General features: G+C 41.2%; 1 protein-coding gene across 1 annotated transcript in view; it reads right to left on the bottom strand.

Moving 5' to 3' along the window:
- Positions 1-16,344, bottom strand: part of SGCD (sarcoglycan, delta (35kDa dystrophin-associated glycoprotein)) — a 210,791-nt gene that overhangs the window by 56,676 nt on the left and 137,771 nt on the right. The gene's annotated exons all lie outside the window — the stretch shown is intronic.

Genomic DNA, 16,344 nt, shown 5'->3' with positions numbered 1-16,344 from the left:
CAGGAAAGCTGACTTTTTAACCCTTAGTCTGTCATTTTTGGTCAGTTGACACAGGTGTGCTTAAATTAGTATCCCTGACCCAGTTTTACATGTTCCCATATGACTTGCTCATCCTTCAAAGGGAAGGACTGATAATAGCCTCACTACATGACACTAAATGCAGAGTTTCCTAACCACAAAGATCTCCAGAACATGCTGTGAGTAGACAGTCCGATAACCCAGACCTGACCCTGAGCGTGCATTTCTTTCCCCCACTCCTGCCTTGAGAACAGAAACACCTTTGGGGAGTGTCTGATGCTGGAAAAGCTCAGAGTTGCCCCCATAAAACAGAGAGTTGGGAGGAAACAATTGAGTAAAAAAACTTCAGAATTGGTAACAGATGCTGCAGAGATCAAGCAACTGGCACCGCCGTGAATCACAGCAAACCTCACCAGAACATCGTACAGACATTGTGCACCTCCTGAAAAGCAAACAGACAAAACGCTGGACAGCATCTATCTTTGGCTGTGAAGAAGACAAACTTGGGAGTATCTAGTGAACCCCATGCCTAAGATCACACTTGGAAGAGCAGCCTGGCCTTCATCTACCTCAACAGAAAAACTAGACTTCAGGCCAAACTTGCAGGCCAACCATTACTGTTTCTATTTCAAAAATAAACCCAATAGCTCTTCCTCCTGTTTCTGATCTAGCTCCCCACAGCAAGAATAGGATTTTGCCCAGAAGCCTTCTGGCACAAAAATTTAAGTCATGTAGCTAAATCCCTAGGTGCTAGATTGAAAACATCCCTTAATAAGATTTGAATGTACTTTTTGTTGTTTAATCACTGAGCCTCTTTTGATCTTGATTTTGTCCTTCAAACAGCTGAATATAATGTTCATGTAACTAAATCCCTTTTTTAGAATACCTTCTGATTTGACAGTGTAAGCTTTTCATAGCAGAATGAAAGCAAACCATGAATGGACTTGGTAACAAACAAATTTAAAAATATGCTACAAAATGCCCCAGTATGTGCCACATTTGTGTCTAAAGATGATCGCTTTTAGGAAGGAGGCAATAGGTCCGGTGGAGAGCGAACAAAACGTAGTCTGCATCTTCTTCCAGGAAACAAACTCTTTTCACAAGTGTAATGCGCCCAGGTCATATAACCTGGATCAGTAATGGAGCTGATAGAGCCCTGACCTGCAACTGGCACTCAAAGACATAAATGTAGTATCATGAGCTGACTTAATGTGCTGTGTTCCAACTTCTGACACTTTATTGTATTCAAATGCTTAAAACAAAATATTCAAGTTCCTTCTTCTATGCAAAGAAGGTACAGTCACCTTTGCAGAAAGATACGTTTTACAGTACCATGAAGATCAGAAAATACTGTGGTTCCACCCAACGTGACATATTTTAACAGCATAGATAGTGCACATGCTGGAGTTTTATGTCCAATACCCCCCCCCCCCCCTCGTTTATGGCATTTCTTCAAGTTCATTTTAATAACAATAGAAACAAAAGATAAATTTCCCACTGCTGCATTAAAGCAATTGCATCTCTGACTCTTCTTTGTAAAGTGTAAAGAAGGGAGGTCTGTGATGTGAGATCTAAATGACTGGGTTCTGCTTTTGGACGGCTACCCGAGGGGGTTTGTATCCTTCAAAGTGATTTATTTCTGGCAATCTAGGGGTTTCTCTAGAAGAATACCTGTAATAATCTCATGAACACAGTGCTTCAAGAGAGTGGCTACTTCTTCAAGATCCTAATCAGCTGCTTTGCCGCAGAGATTCTTCTGAAAATTAAATTACACCACATCTGCTAACATTAAAAACAACACCAAAAAAATCTCCAAGACTTTACATCTTCCTTGACTTCTTTGCTATTCTTTTTTCTTTTTTTACTTCATTGGCTTATCATATGAAGAAAACCACAGATGATGTGATGAAACCGATAGGCGTACACATAAAAATAAAATGCAACCATGCATGTTGGAGTTCTATTCAGTACCCATGGGGGTCGGAAATCTGGATTTGTAATGTCTGAAGGCTGCTGCACATTCACAAAACTTTCTGTTTGATATGAATGCTGATATGAAGAAAACAGCACAACTTGTAAAATAACTAAATAATTCTGAAAATGCTTCAAGCACTTCATTGCACTCTGCGTTCACCCAAAGGTGTTATACCAGAGTCAATCAAATATGCGCTGATGATTAACTTTCCATCACCGGGGAATGGCTCTCCCTCATACAAACTAAGCAGGACTCGAGAAACTGTGATGCTCTTAAACAGGGGAACAGCGGTCCTAGGTTCTCAGCAAGGTGATTATCACTTCCAGTAAAAATCAACCAAGTATTTACTAACCATTTCAATTTACTTGAATTCTTCTGCAGAAATACCAAACCACAGTTGCTGCTCAGTGGCAGCTCGCACCAATCTGCTCCTTGTCTATAGGAGGTGTTGTAGCAGCGGGACTATGGATTTGTGCTAAGTTATAGCCTATTTTCTGCCTCAGGCTGTCCTAGTTATGGTCAGACTCCAGTGGTGACAGATCTCCTGCTGAAGTGAACACACTGTAGATAGGCACAGGACCATAGGAGAGAGGGAGAGAAAAGAAAAGAGCTCTGCTGAGGTTTAAAATATTCTAAATCATCCAACTATATAGCTACTCCACTGCTCATAACTTTTACTCCAGGCAAGTGTGCAGACCTCTGTTCATGTGTTTTCATTTTTATGGCCTTTCTGGTATGCCTACTGCCTGCCTTAAACATTTTTTAAAACTGCTGGTAAATCATACCTTACTATCTGTAAAAGGCATTTGAAGACAGTATTAAAATTAGACAGAACTGGTAATTTCTGAGTTACTTTCTCTTACTATCAGCATTACTTGGACCACAGTGCAATCAGAAACAACTAGGATCTCACTCAGTTAGTGAGGTAAATACACATTAAAGAGTACATACAGTTAATACTAAGAAAGGCATAGTGGTATTTTCCAAAAGTCTGATTCAGCAGAGACGCTTGGGTTCTGCGATGCTCACAGCACCTTTTAGGCATTCTGTCACTGCACTGCGTAACGCTGAGTTATATATCCAGATATTTTTCTCCAAGAAGGCTAATAACGTGGCTATCTCCGAACATTGCTTTGAAATTATAACTTTCCTTTGCTGCATGTCATGGATCGCTTACTTCTTGTATTAGATTATAAATGGCCATCCCAACTTACGTATGCATGTACAGCACGAAACACAGGCAAGATCCTAGCAGAGGCCCCTGGTGTTACTGAAATTCAGCTGCTGCTAATAAGAAGAAGGGAAAACATTTCCATCTGTCTGGATTGGGAAAAAGAATTCATGAGTCTCTGATTCATCTGCATCCATATGCTGATATGTAGACAATACTTACGGACACATAGCCTAGGCGAGGTAGCCAGCAACAGAAATCAAATCAATCACAGATCACAGCATGTGATTTGCCTAATTATGAGTAACACCTCACATTTTTTATCTGCGCAAAAAGCACTCTGTGAACGAGCAGATGGCATTGCTATGGGATGGCACCATCCTCGACAGTTGCAGATGCAGAGCATTTACACAGCACGCTGAAAAAATGACACAACACAAGCTGCTTCCTGGGAAAAAGATTCAAATTGAACAAGTGTCACCAAACAAAATACACATATTTATTGATGTTCTGAACTTATCTGATCCAGCCTCTCTCCTCAAATCAAATACATACGCGCAGGCCAGGCAGCGATGCTATCTAGACATCATTAAAGTTTCTTAGATAGAACTGCCACGTGAGCTGCCTAGCACCGAAAAGCGGAGATGCAGACCAACTTGAGTCTAGTTCCAACCTGCAAACAATTTAAATCCACACAAGCAGAATCAATAGGAAGAAGCCCTGCAGAGAAAGCAATTACACTGCAAAAGCAACTATATTACAGCACGGTTACGGCTGGGAGGCAGGACGCAGAAGGCCATCCTCACTTCTGTGATTACCCAGTGGAGTTCTCTCCAATGCATCTGGCCTGTGAAATGACAAGGTTCAGCCCGGACATGTTCCTGCAATCAAAGCGGTTTCTGGGCTTCTATTGCAATTATAAAGCAATTCTTTATGAGACCTGCCCTTCAGGTTTGCTGTGCTCCATAGGCAAATGCGGGTCTGTGCATCAGGAAACAGGTTTGAAGGGCTCAGTGTGCTCTCCTTTTCAGTAGCTTCATGGGAGTAATAATCTCATTTCCCAGATCTGCAATTATTTATTCACTGGTGACTGTGCACTTGCCACTGCACAAGACACAAAGAAAGATCATCTGACCATTCCTGGTGACAGAAAATTCAGGTTTTCTATTCAAATTCTTGCTTTTATTTGTGGTTTGTCTGCACTTTTCTTCCTGAGCTGCTGTAAGCACATACACTGGTGTGACAGGTTTGAAGCAGCTATAAAATGATTGATGAAAACCATATTTTGGCCTTATTGTGGGAATATTTATTGTAGAAATATACTCATAAGGGCATATCTGGGAAAATGGGAAGGACAGAAAAGAAAGGCTGGGCCCATGACTGTACCTCTGATACCAAAGTAATTTGATCTGCTTTAATTATGATCCAGGGTTATGGGGTCACAGAAACATTTGCACAAACTGTTTTTGAATTGCTTTTATCTAACCACTTTGTTTCTTCTGCTGCAATGATCAATAGCCAGCTTTAAGACGGATGCTCTGTTGGTCTACATGACGAGACAGCGGGGCTAAACTCTGACCTGCAGTGCCATAACAGTCGATGTGCAAGTTAGTGCCAGACAGGAATCATCTTGGAGAGGAAGAACCGCAGACCTCCATCGCACTTGGAGAGGCTGAACATCTAACAGCCAAGGCAGTAGTACATTTGAAAAGGTAAAATGACAGATGCAGCTAAGCATGTGACATGAAATTGGATCGATCTGGAGGAAAGATGCTAAATCATGCTGGATGTTGCTCCACTGAACACAAGTACCTACAGAGAGAGCATGACAGCAAAGGTCTGAGCAGTGGGACAATTGCATGAGCAGGAGTAGGGTGCTCTGTGTTGGGATTTGACTGTATCTTGTGGCTGCCATTCAACACACACTCTCGAGTATCTGCTTTGGGGTGAAGAGAGGAGAGGAACGCAGGGTATTGCCATGGTACAGGGCCGATGAGCAAAAATACCTCCCTAACCAACACTGCTGGGGAGTGGTATTTCAAGAGATGTCAGGCTAGCAGAAAGAGGAGCAGATGCTTTTTCCATGCCTGGAAGAAGTCAGGAATGTTGTTTGGGGAAATGGTGAGTAATGGCAAAAGCAGCCAAAGAGATTAGGATGTGTGAAGGTAAAATAGAGCACAGGGAGGCACATAAAAGCCAAGGACCCTGAATTACTCTTTGGGCAATCAGCAGGGTGGCTCAGCCTGCCTGGTTGTCTCCACTTTTAAACAGAAGGCATTTGCCTCCCGATGTTTTTATTCCTGAAGTTCTTTCAGAACTCTGGAGGAACAAAACTGATCAGTGAAGACACCCGACCAGTGGCTCCTACCAGGAAAGGGCACAGAAGGGTCCTGCGTGTGTGTTCCCGTTTCTTCTACTTCAGCTAAGCTACGCTTCCCAGAATGCTGCATAATAGATAATGTTGCAGAGAGAAACAAAAAGCCTGCTGCTCTCCCAACTGTGTACCAACATCAAAGTTCATCATTTATAAATAACAGTTGGGTTCTTAAGGAAACCTATATAGAAGTCAGTTTGCAGTAGGAACTGGGGATTTCAAGAAGTAACAAAATACAGGTAAAATATTTTGGCTTGAAGCAACAGTAAACATGCAATAAAAGGTGCTTCTCAAGCCAGCAGCATTGACAACATACATGCCATTGCCCTGTGCAGCCTTTACTTCATTTAAACAGTGAAGGATGTTCTGCAAAAAAACTGGAGGACACAGGCTCTGAACACTCAACCACAGGAAGCATCAGAGGAAACATGTTGTCGTTCATCCCATCAACCCGCTGTCCTCCAGCCATGGCTCTTTGGAAACCAAGTCACTAAATCAGCTCAGGAAGGTCATTTACTCTTGACCTTTTACAGCAATTAGTGTGTGTTTGGATTATGGATTATTTGGCCATTCACCACGTGGCTTCGCGTGTGTACAACACAACAGTGAATCTGCTTAAAGGGAAACGTCAACTGCTCTAAGGTGATGAACAGCTATGCCTGCTTTGTACTTCTAACCTGCAAAATGTACCTAGAAAAATCATGATTCTAAGAAAAATAATGGGTTGTTCACACTTACAGATCAACCTAATCAAAAGAAAGACAAAAGCTTTTGTCTAAAGAACTGAAAGCCTTGCTGGATAGATATGCTTGTTCTGTCAGACAAATGACCTCTCTTCTCCCCTCAATCAACCTGACTGTAACTTTATTTATTTCTCCACTTTTAAATATTGATGCCTTACAAAGCTTCTCATTGGAAAAATCACATCTTACTCTTCAGCTGTGCTGCCTTGGGCTGCAGTCCTGTCAGATCACATCCAAGAGGAAGGCTCAGCTTGCATTAGTACTTGGAAAAGAAGACTTTCCAGGCACTGTGAAGAGAGATACGGATGATTCAGTGAACAGCAAGCTTCTCTCCAAATCAGTAGCCACCCATTCAAGGGCAATCTTTTGCAGCTGCTGCTGGTTTCTTAGCAGAGAAGCAGAACTCAGATGTTAACCACTTTTATTCATTAAATGCCCCATGACAAATCCATCCCTTGTCTAAATCAAGAGAGAGAAAATGGAACAGTATATTGTTCTGCTCACAGAGAAAAAGAACTAGAAGCAGAGTATCAAGCTGTAGCTGGAAAGAAAGAGAAAGGAAAAAGCTTAGGTCATAAAAGCAATTTTCATTGCCTAGTTTTAGCCTACGAATTAAAAATCCAATAGAGTATACTGCACTGACTAAGATACTGTGCAAATCTTGGCATGCATTTACTCAACATTTTCATAAACAGACAGTGATTTACAAATCAAATTTTAGCACTGCTGCATTTGAAATAAACTTTAAATAAAACCTTCCCTTGTAGACCATAAAGAAAGACCTTCCAAAGCAGGACATGTCTCTATCCTTAGAAGGGATGTTTCTGGGGGAAGTTCAATGACAGCAGGACTGTACAGTTGATGCTATCTGGGGAACCTCAGTGGTGAGAAGGCAAAAGCCATGGATGGTTTAGCTCCACTGCTGCTCAGGGAAAATTTAAGGTTTGAAAGTGAGGAATATCCTGCTATTTTATGTAAGGATGGCAAACAACGACTATCTCCTGATGGACAAACAAGGAAGAAATACTGTGAGCTGAAAACACCTTGAATTTTCTTTCTGTTCCATAGGTTATTCGATTTCAGAGAGAAATGAGGAACAGACTTCCTGCTAATACTTTGTACAACCTGCCTCAGAGAATTTTAAGGCCAGACTGGAAGCAAACCTAAAAAGTTCACTGGACTCAGAATTACAGCAAATCAAGAGGAAATCAATGTACATGTAACATTTTATACTGAAAACCTGCAGTAAAAAATGAAAACAGAAACAAACAAAAAATGGGCACCATGGAAACTGCTTTCTTTCACCCCCGCTAAGGACCACTTTTTATCGTATCAGCTTTTATTTGAAAATATCTGCCCGCTCTATCATCACACTTCTTTACACCTGGGGTATGTGTTCTACTAAAATGAGCATGCACATGGATACAGGACTCCTCACACCAATCCTCAACTGCTGTAGGAGCGAATGAACAAGCCACTTTCTTCACCCTCATCCCTATCTCCTGGTCCCACTCTCTGTCTACCTACTGACAACGTAAAACCTTTTGGAGGAAAGGGCGCTGTACGTCCCCATGTTTGTAGAGAGACCAGCAGGATGCACTCCTGCCAGTGGCTTTGCTCTGCCACAGACATGCAGTATATGTAGAAATTACAGGGCATAACCCAGCAAAGAACACAACGTACGCCCAACTCTATGCATGCGAATAGCCTTAGTGATGTCAATGAAATTACTTATGTCTGTAAATTATGCACATAATTAAATATCTGGCTGGACTGAAGCCTAAATCAATGATTCACTGACAAGTCAGAATGCCTACCTCTGTGACTAGATTTATAGCCATTTTTATCACACACGTACAGTAGTGTCCTGCACTCCAACACTGTGCCACTAATGCTGGCGTGGGACCGTCCCTTCCTGAAAGACGCTGGTGTACATGGGAGTAGACAGCCAGGCGCAGCCTCAGACAAACAGAGATCAAAAATAGAGATGTTTCAACCAGGGAGATGTTAACAGCCAAAGAAATCTTATTTTTCTTTTCAAAAGCAGCAAGTCAGTTTTCCCAAGACCCTCAACCAATTTGCCCTAAAAGAACAGGAGCAAATTTAGAATTGTTCTTGTCTTTCCCTGCGTTCTTCTTTCTCTAAATTCAAGATCCGTCATTTAGAAACAATAATCAGAGCAATTCTTATTACTGGCATAGCACCTGGTAAATGAAACCTGGAAGGTCTGGCTTTCCTTTCATGTTGCAAATCAAAGAACACACAAACTGAACTGTCTGTAAAACCAGTTGTGTGTGCCTGCACTTCCTAACGACAGCACAGCTTGTCTTGTCAAGTAACGGTTGCCTTATAAAATACATAACTTTGCTGCGAAATAGTTTTGATCAGCAGAAGAGTTGCAGAAGTGTTTGCTGTCCTGTGGTAAGAAGACATGAAGCTCTGCTCTTGAGGCTTCTTGGAAATATCAGAAAAACATTCTTTTTCTTTATAATTGGATCTTGCTATTTGTCTTTCAGTGTTTCCTTGGTCTATTTGTCTCTATCTTCTATCTATCCATACTGTGTAAAGTTTTATTCCTTTTCCATTTTTAGTATTAAGAAGTTGTTTTTATATTTTAGCCTTTCCACAGCAGCCAGAATCCTGATCGTCAGCAGCGATGTCTAGACGTAGTAAATCCTTAAACTCAAGGCCTTTGCCCTTGAGAGAGAGAAATGCAGCAATACACAATCGCACACGTTTTTCCCTGAGCAGTTTCAGGTGCTTTGTAAGGCTTAGTTCTTTCTGAGGCTACAGCTTGTTAAGATGAAATTTGGATCAAGTTTTGGACTGAGAATTCAAGGCTACTCTACGAATGCGTTCAATCCCATGGGCTGGTTCAGGTCAGCTGTAGTCAACTACCAGCAGAGCTTCTGTTTTAACAGTAATACCTGTCCGGCAATACAAGTCAGCAACAGAAATCCCACAATCAGTAGGTGTGACTGATGTGTCCCACACTCATAAATCCCCCAGTAGCCCCCTGTGCCTTTTATTTTTTCTAATATAAGATTAAACATAGAAAAATAAGGATGATGTACAGCTCCTGAAGGTATAGAAGCCTGTAGGAATACTGAGAGGCCACAATAAACAGCTAATCAGGAAAAATGAGCTTCACAGGAGCTTCCCAGTTAATTCAGAGAGGTAGTGTGCAAATTCAAGATGCCAAACAGAAGCTGAATTAACAGACACTGGAAGAATGGTACATGTCCAAGGAAGGCAAGAAACTGCCTGCCAAATTCATTCAGCTCAGCCATTTTTATTTTCAACTTTAAAATCAATAATTCCACATCTTTTCTTTTTCCTTTTGGGGGAATAAACTAAATCAAATGTTTATTCTATTCTTTTAGCTCCTAGTGCCTGCACTCCTGTCTCAAGGCTCGTGACTCAGTTGAAAACACATTACCTGATTTGCAACATTTCCATGGAAATACAGCCCTACCACAAAACTCGGCCCCACTGTCCTCCTCTTCACAGCTGAAATGCAAGCAATTTCTGGGATCATGGCAAAAATGCAATGCAAAAGCTTAGAGACCACAGATCACCCAGCTTTAACCCTGCGGCTCACTTTGAGCTGTGATGCACATCACTTGTTTTTATGACTGCAGAGTCCAGCTGCAAATGTTTAAAACGAAGAGGAGATGGGAATCAGATCAGAACAGCAAAACAAACACATGATTTGAAGAGCTCCCCTCTCCTTACACAACTAGCTCAAGCAGAGAAATTTCACCTGTCAAAGGGAAAAAATCAAACATGTTGGGAGATCATTTGGGAAATTCTCCATCTCCTTCCTCCCCAGCTATTAACTAGTTCACATCAACTCCACGGCTCAAACTCCCTCCCTAGAAGGTGAAAAACACTGACTACAAAGTGCTTATTTAGCTTATGGGTTCAGATACTTCTGCAATGACCACATCAGGTTTTCTGGACACAAAATCACCACTGATGTTAGGGTAAGAAAGTACAAACATGTTGTTCCCAGAGTTAGTTCAGAGGTGTACCCATGATGAAAATACAGACAAAAGCTGAGGTAGGTAGCCCACTTGGCACAGCTGATTGACTTTAATAGGTGTTGATTACACTGCTCATATTGCATGAAATTAAAAAGCTTACAAATGTTATGAGCCATTACCCTTCCATTTAAGAGAGCTTATGACAAGTTAGCAACATTTAATGAAATCCTTTTCAAAATGCCATAGGCGGCCTCCACGAGATTTTGCTTTGAAATGCAACTTGTGGAGTTATTTCAAAAAGTTTGTTTACTTCAGAGCTTCCTCTCTTGCTCTTGTTTGGGATATTCCGATTTTGCAGCTGGTGGGATACTTCAGTTCCCTGTTGTGCTCTCAGTGTGCGGCACGTAACACCAGCTCGTTAGACAAACAATGGGGGACAGACAAAGCAAGATGTAATTCTGGTGTTATTGGAAGTACCCCTTCAGCCAGCCTACAAAATTTCCTTCAAAACTCAAAGCCGAGAGACTTCTGGCCAATTTTACTATGAAGGTAAAGGGAAATGTTTTCATAGTTGCTGTAAAATTTACTTAAACTTCCACCTTCTCAGCACACTGGAAATATCACAGGAGTCCCTAACTGCCCCCAAAGCTCTGGGGCAACCAAGGTTCAGTCTGAAGTAGGCTCTCTGGATTTTATAGCTTAAGAATGAAATTTATTAGGGGTAGAGTATATCAGTTTTATAAATCCCACTGGACACTCACAGCCTACTGCCGTACATGGACTCATATCTGCTTTGGATAGTGATGGCATCCATATCCGTGCATCAGGTGAGGGCGCTTCTGCCAAAATGATCCCTTTTGCAACTTGCTCGGCTGCTTCTGTTTATTTTTACTGTTTGTCCTGCTGACTGCCAGCTCTCCTCTCTGTTGATAGCTGTTGGGCAAGCAAGACTCAAACTGACCAAACTGAGAGAGACATTTATAGCAAAAGCACACCGGCACAGACTCTAACAACAAGTTATCTGGAGTGGTGCCACAACGAAATGCTTAACAAACCCTATAGGGGGAATATCAGATGGCCAGGCACGGCTGCAAGAAGCTTGCTTTTGTTGGCTGCACCATCACTAGCAACCTTGTTCTTTTTTTAAATTTTAACATCTGCTGCCAAAAATCAACCAAGAAACAGTAAGCTATGAAGATGTAGTTAGAGGAAGTATTGTGCTTCAGAAGTCAACCTCAGATAGTGTTTTTTCTACCCGAAGCTACAGTGGCAGCTGAACTGCCCCAGAGGCAAATGCCAGGAGACCAACATCTCCGTGAGCTGCCAGGAGCTCTTAAAGGCTCGTTCGTACCATAATGTGCAAACCAGAAGACTCCTCTCTTCTTTGAAGAACCGGTCACTAAGGGAATAGTTAAACACTGGGAAGAGTAATGGCCAAAGAGGTGGTGGGAGTGCGCAGGGTCTGCTAAGTGACAGCAGCATGGTGAGACGAACTTCATTTCCACCCTGTGATGGTTTCAGTGAGCGTGCTGAAATCCTTAAGCACTTTGATAGACCAAATCATCAGGAACTAATTCAATATCCTTTTATTGCTCTGTAAACTCTGACAAAGGAAGAAAAAGAATTATTCTGTCTCCTGCGTCAAAAAATAGCAGCCTTCTTTCATGCTATCTATCTGAGCCTTTACTGAAAGCTGGATTTCTACTACACAGTTTGAGCATCATACAAAGCTGCAATTATCTTGCCACCCGTGTTGCCTTCCTTCATGGGTGAATATTGCCTTTTAATCCAGATTAGTATGTTGTATTGTTTATAAATATGTATTTAGGGCTATGAGGCAGGTATGCCCCATTGTGGGCACATGTCATTGTTTAATCCAAATACATGGTTTATTGTTTTTCAGTGCATATTTTTAGCTTTGAGGCAGGTAGACCTGCAGAGCAAATAATACAAAAGAGTATGTCCATTACAGAACTGCTTCTGTGCTTTAAAATTATACCACTCTTCTTCCAGATCTGAACATAGTGAGACAAGTACATTGGCAAAATAATTATTTATCACTCTTAAAAGCTTCCTTTAAAATTTCTATCATTCAAATACTGGCTGGGGAAAATGTAAAGTGCAGACAACCATATTTTATGCACTTGCTAGTCTAGCTTTTATGCTGATGAGAACTTACTAAACACCAGTAAAGGGAATAGCAGTTATCAGCCCTAATTCACAACTGTGAATTTTTTAGGCCAAACAGATGCCCTTGCAGAATCACAGCCAAGTGTTAATGACAGGCCCAGTCCTTCTTCCACTGTAGTCACTAGTTATTTCATACGGCTTCAAATGAGACCAGGTTTGCTCCAATGCTCTGAGCTAGCATGCTGCTCTCAGCGAGACATTCACTGCCACAGCGAGCAGGATAGGGACCTCTAACATCACCCAAAGAAAGGAAAATGAAAAAAGACACTGTACTTTGCCTCGGGGTTTTTAATTTGGTGTACAGGATTCTTCTTTTAAATTCTTTTTTCAGTTGATGAAGCAGACCTTCAACATGAAACCAGCTAAATACACTAAGAGATCTCTTTTGAAAGACACTTAAAATCTCGTCAAAATCTGTTCAGTGAATTTTGCCATCACTTGTACCTGCGCAATGACAGAATAGCTTGGAGCTCGCCCAGGTAGCAGAGGACAGGCAAGAAAGGTTGGTGCCCGTGTTTAGACCTGCGTTCCCAGACCCACACATCTGTATGAGAGGTTGCAAGAGAGCTGAACAGGCAGGACCCAAGTCAAGAGCTTTATACTGCAAAAAAATCTTTGTCAGGCAAATCCATACTCTTGCCTTTAAAAGGATTCAGGGTAAGAAAATTTAAGCCCAGGTGTAAACATTTGCAAACTGGAGTTTATTTTTTCTATCTATGCACTTGAAATGAACATTGAAAGGGCAAACCCATCCTAATCCTATCATGGCAATGTCTTTCTCTGCTTCCTAAAGCTGAGATTATCATCTCATTGGTTGTCACACAGCTCCTGAGAGAAGTAATTCACTTGATTTTCCTGTATAATCACAGCACAGGATTTTATTTCTGTTTGTTACTGGAATAGAAAATACACATAGCCTGTTCTCTGTCTTGCCCCTTTTAAGTTACTTACAGACCTGGATGTGACACCCCAACTGCACTAAGAAAGCTAAATCTGTGCTCACTGTAAGTTTCAAGCAACCTGCTTGTTAGCAGCTCTTCTCAACAAAGGCAGGAAAATTTCTAGTTTTAAATTTCTATTTAAATTAAGGCAATGAAGACTGAAGACCACAAAACTGTTGCCATTCCTTTCCAGCACATAAAATTAACAATTTGTGCTGCTGCGTGCAACTTTCAGTCAAAGTTTGTCTGATTTATAAGCAAGCAGATGGTTCACATGATAGTCCACAATAAATTACAACAGTTAGAAAGACAGCTACATTTTGAGAGTGACAGTGCAGCTGAGCTACAGATGGGTTTATAGATGACCCTTCCAATTTTTAATAATCTCCATAATTTATGTGCAAGTAAAGAAATGCAAGGATTCCTAATGCACCTTTTTGACTAAGTACAAATCACTTTTATTTACGCAGGCAATACTTCATGGTCCAGTTAACTTCTTAATTAAAGGCAGCAAGATGCTCATGTTCCATGCAAGTGGCATGGAAAATACTGTTTAGTGTGCAATATGTTCAGCTGGGAGTTTAAGATGCTCTGAACACTCCTGGAAAAGGGAATGCATCTATCTCATTTCTTTAAAACAAGACTACAAGGGTGCAAACACTGCTACCACCAGTTACTATTCATTAATCTCCAGATAAACCTTAGGCTCATGCAGTAACAAGGTTATTTTATTTGCAAGCTCTGATGCTTAGAAATAGGCTCCTAGTCCAGGAGGCACTACAAACCCAGTATTACTGAGCCAGGACTAGGACCCTCATTATATGAAGACAGAGGGATTTGGGGGGGGTCACTTTTGAATGGATGAGGGAAAAGGAAAGCGAGCCTGGGGAGGTGTCATTCCTGAGACAGGAGGCAGCAGTGATGCAGAAAGAAACCAGCTGGAAGCAGCTTTAAGAAGCCAGTTCATATTAGTGATTTTAATGGCCACTTCTCTGGGATGGGACTGAACCACCTCGGTCCAATCCTTCTGCTAACATTTTTGAAGGGACTCCCAGAAAGATGCCTTTGTTGGGTTGTCACCAATTGCATGCTACAGCACAACAGATTTAGTTCTTCTTGGCTGTAATTTTGGTTGCAATGAGTTACCTTCCAAAAGGAGCACAGCTAAATGCAACTACTCTGTTGAGAGGGTGATGAAGGGAGCAGTACCTACTAGAGCTCTTTAAGGCACAAACTACAGAAACTCCGAAGTTCCCACAGAGCCAGTCTCTCTGGATGACATTTGAGGGCTATTCCTCCTCTCTAAACCTTGGTCTTCCCTTCCTGCCAAATTAATATGAAAAAGAAATCCAATTTTAATTGGAAATCCAAAACTATCTTTAAACCAGAAGACACAGCTCCTAGGAATGCAAGCCTGTGTGTAATTTTAAATACCACCTTCCTGGGACTTAAGAGGTGCAGCAGAGAAGAAGAGGCACCAGTGACAAATTCAGGCTTTCAAGAATTATCACAATTCATGTTTTGGAGATATTTCAGCAGGGATTGCCCAGCTCTGCCTGCAGCAGGGCAGCATGGGGAGCCGCACTGCAGAGACACACGAGTGGGAAAACCCACTCCATGGAGGTCATGGGACTGCAGCCACTTACACAAAAAGCAATTCTTCCCCTGCCACTTCCACGCAGCACCAACACCCCTTCAGCTGCTACACAGAACGACAGTGAAATTAAATTTGTTGTTTTTTTTTTTAAAAAATGAAATTTGCCTATAAATAACTGGTGTCTGAAAGTCTTTTGAGCTTTATATAAAACCATTATCTATTACTGTACACAACTCTTAGGTTGTTTAATTAAACATATGAAAAATATTATATGTCAACTTATTTCTGGGATGCTCTTTACCGTTATTTGTCATATTGTTTCTGTTATACTTTGCGTATTTAAAGGTGCATTATGCACTTCTGAAACCCAGAGAAGACTACTAGGGAATTAATACGGATGTTCATCTGTACTACTGAGTGCTGAGTTTGGCACTTTATTGTAGCAATATTCATCCAGCTCAGGAACTGCTAGTACACTTCCCTCCAAGAGAAAACTGGGTCATACTACTGTTCTTCAAAATAATATAACATTTATTATTTAATAATATTTTTAAATCTTCTGTAACTATCATCCTTTGATTGACTGCAACCCTTTCATTTGCTTACAAGAGGCCAAATTCACACACAGCACAAGTTGATTGAAATCAATAGGATCACCCCTGTTGCTCCCAGCCCAACAGTAATTCCAGCGTTAGCATGAGCAACCTGAAAGCCAGCACAGGCTAGTCCAGTTTAACTTCTCTGGGAAGTCAGAGAAACTATACGCATTGTTTATGTAACTATATAGTTAATACAGTTTCCAGGACTCATCTACTGAAGCCAGCAGGGATGCTCCAACTCACTAGGCTGGAGATGAGACTTTCTGGCTTGCAGCTAGATCCTTCTCTGGCTAACAGCAAAAATAATCCTGGAGGAGGGATAAAGCAAGGAACACACACACACAGGCCTTATCTTATATTTCTTGTTCCTTGCATTCATTAAACTGTCAATGGTGTGGAAACTAGTTTCATAACCTCAAGAAGGGGACACCTTTTGTCCCCATTGTACTATTAAAATGTAGATCAATATGATAATATGAAAACAGTAAACTCCCCAGTAGCAAGAAGTGGTTCTCAGTTCTCTTGGTAATCAAATATTATTTCCAGCATTCTAACTAGAGAAAAAGAAATGTAAGTAGCGATTTGTCAGTCTATTTATCAAACCAAGTGCTGCACCTTTCCCACACACTTTACGTTAGAAAGTGTATGACATGTAAGGTTCTATGGTTCTGTTTTAATTCAGGGATGAAAACATTTATAGATATGAACATTTTCTTATTAACTTCTCTTCCTAAAGGATTATGGTTGTTC

This window comes from Haliaeetus leucocephalus, unplaced genomic scaffold (assembly GCF_000737465.1).
Source record: "Haliaeetus leucocephalus isolate CR32 unplaced genomic scaffold, Haliaeetus_leucocephalus-4.0 Scaffold656, whole genome shotgun sequence".
Taxonomy (NCBI): domain Eukaryota; kingdom Metazoa; phylum Chordata; class Aves; order Accipitriformes; family Accipitridae; genus Haliaeetus; species Haliaeetus leucocephalus.
Note: the sequence above shows the minus strand (reverse complement) of the source record. Positions and strands in the feature narration are given on the sequence as shown.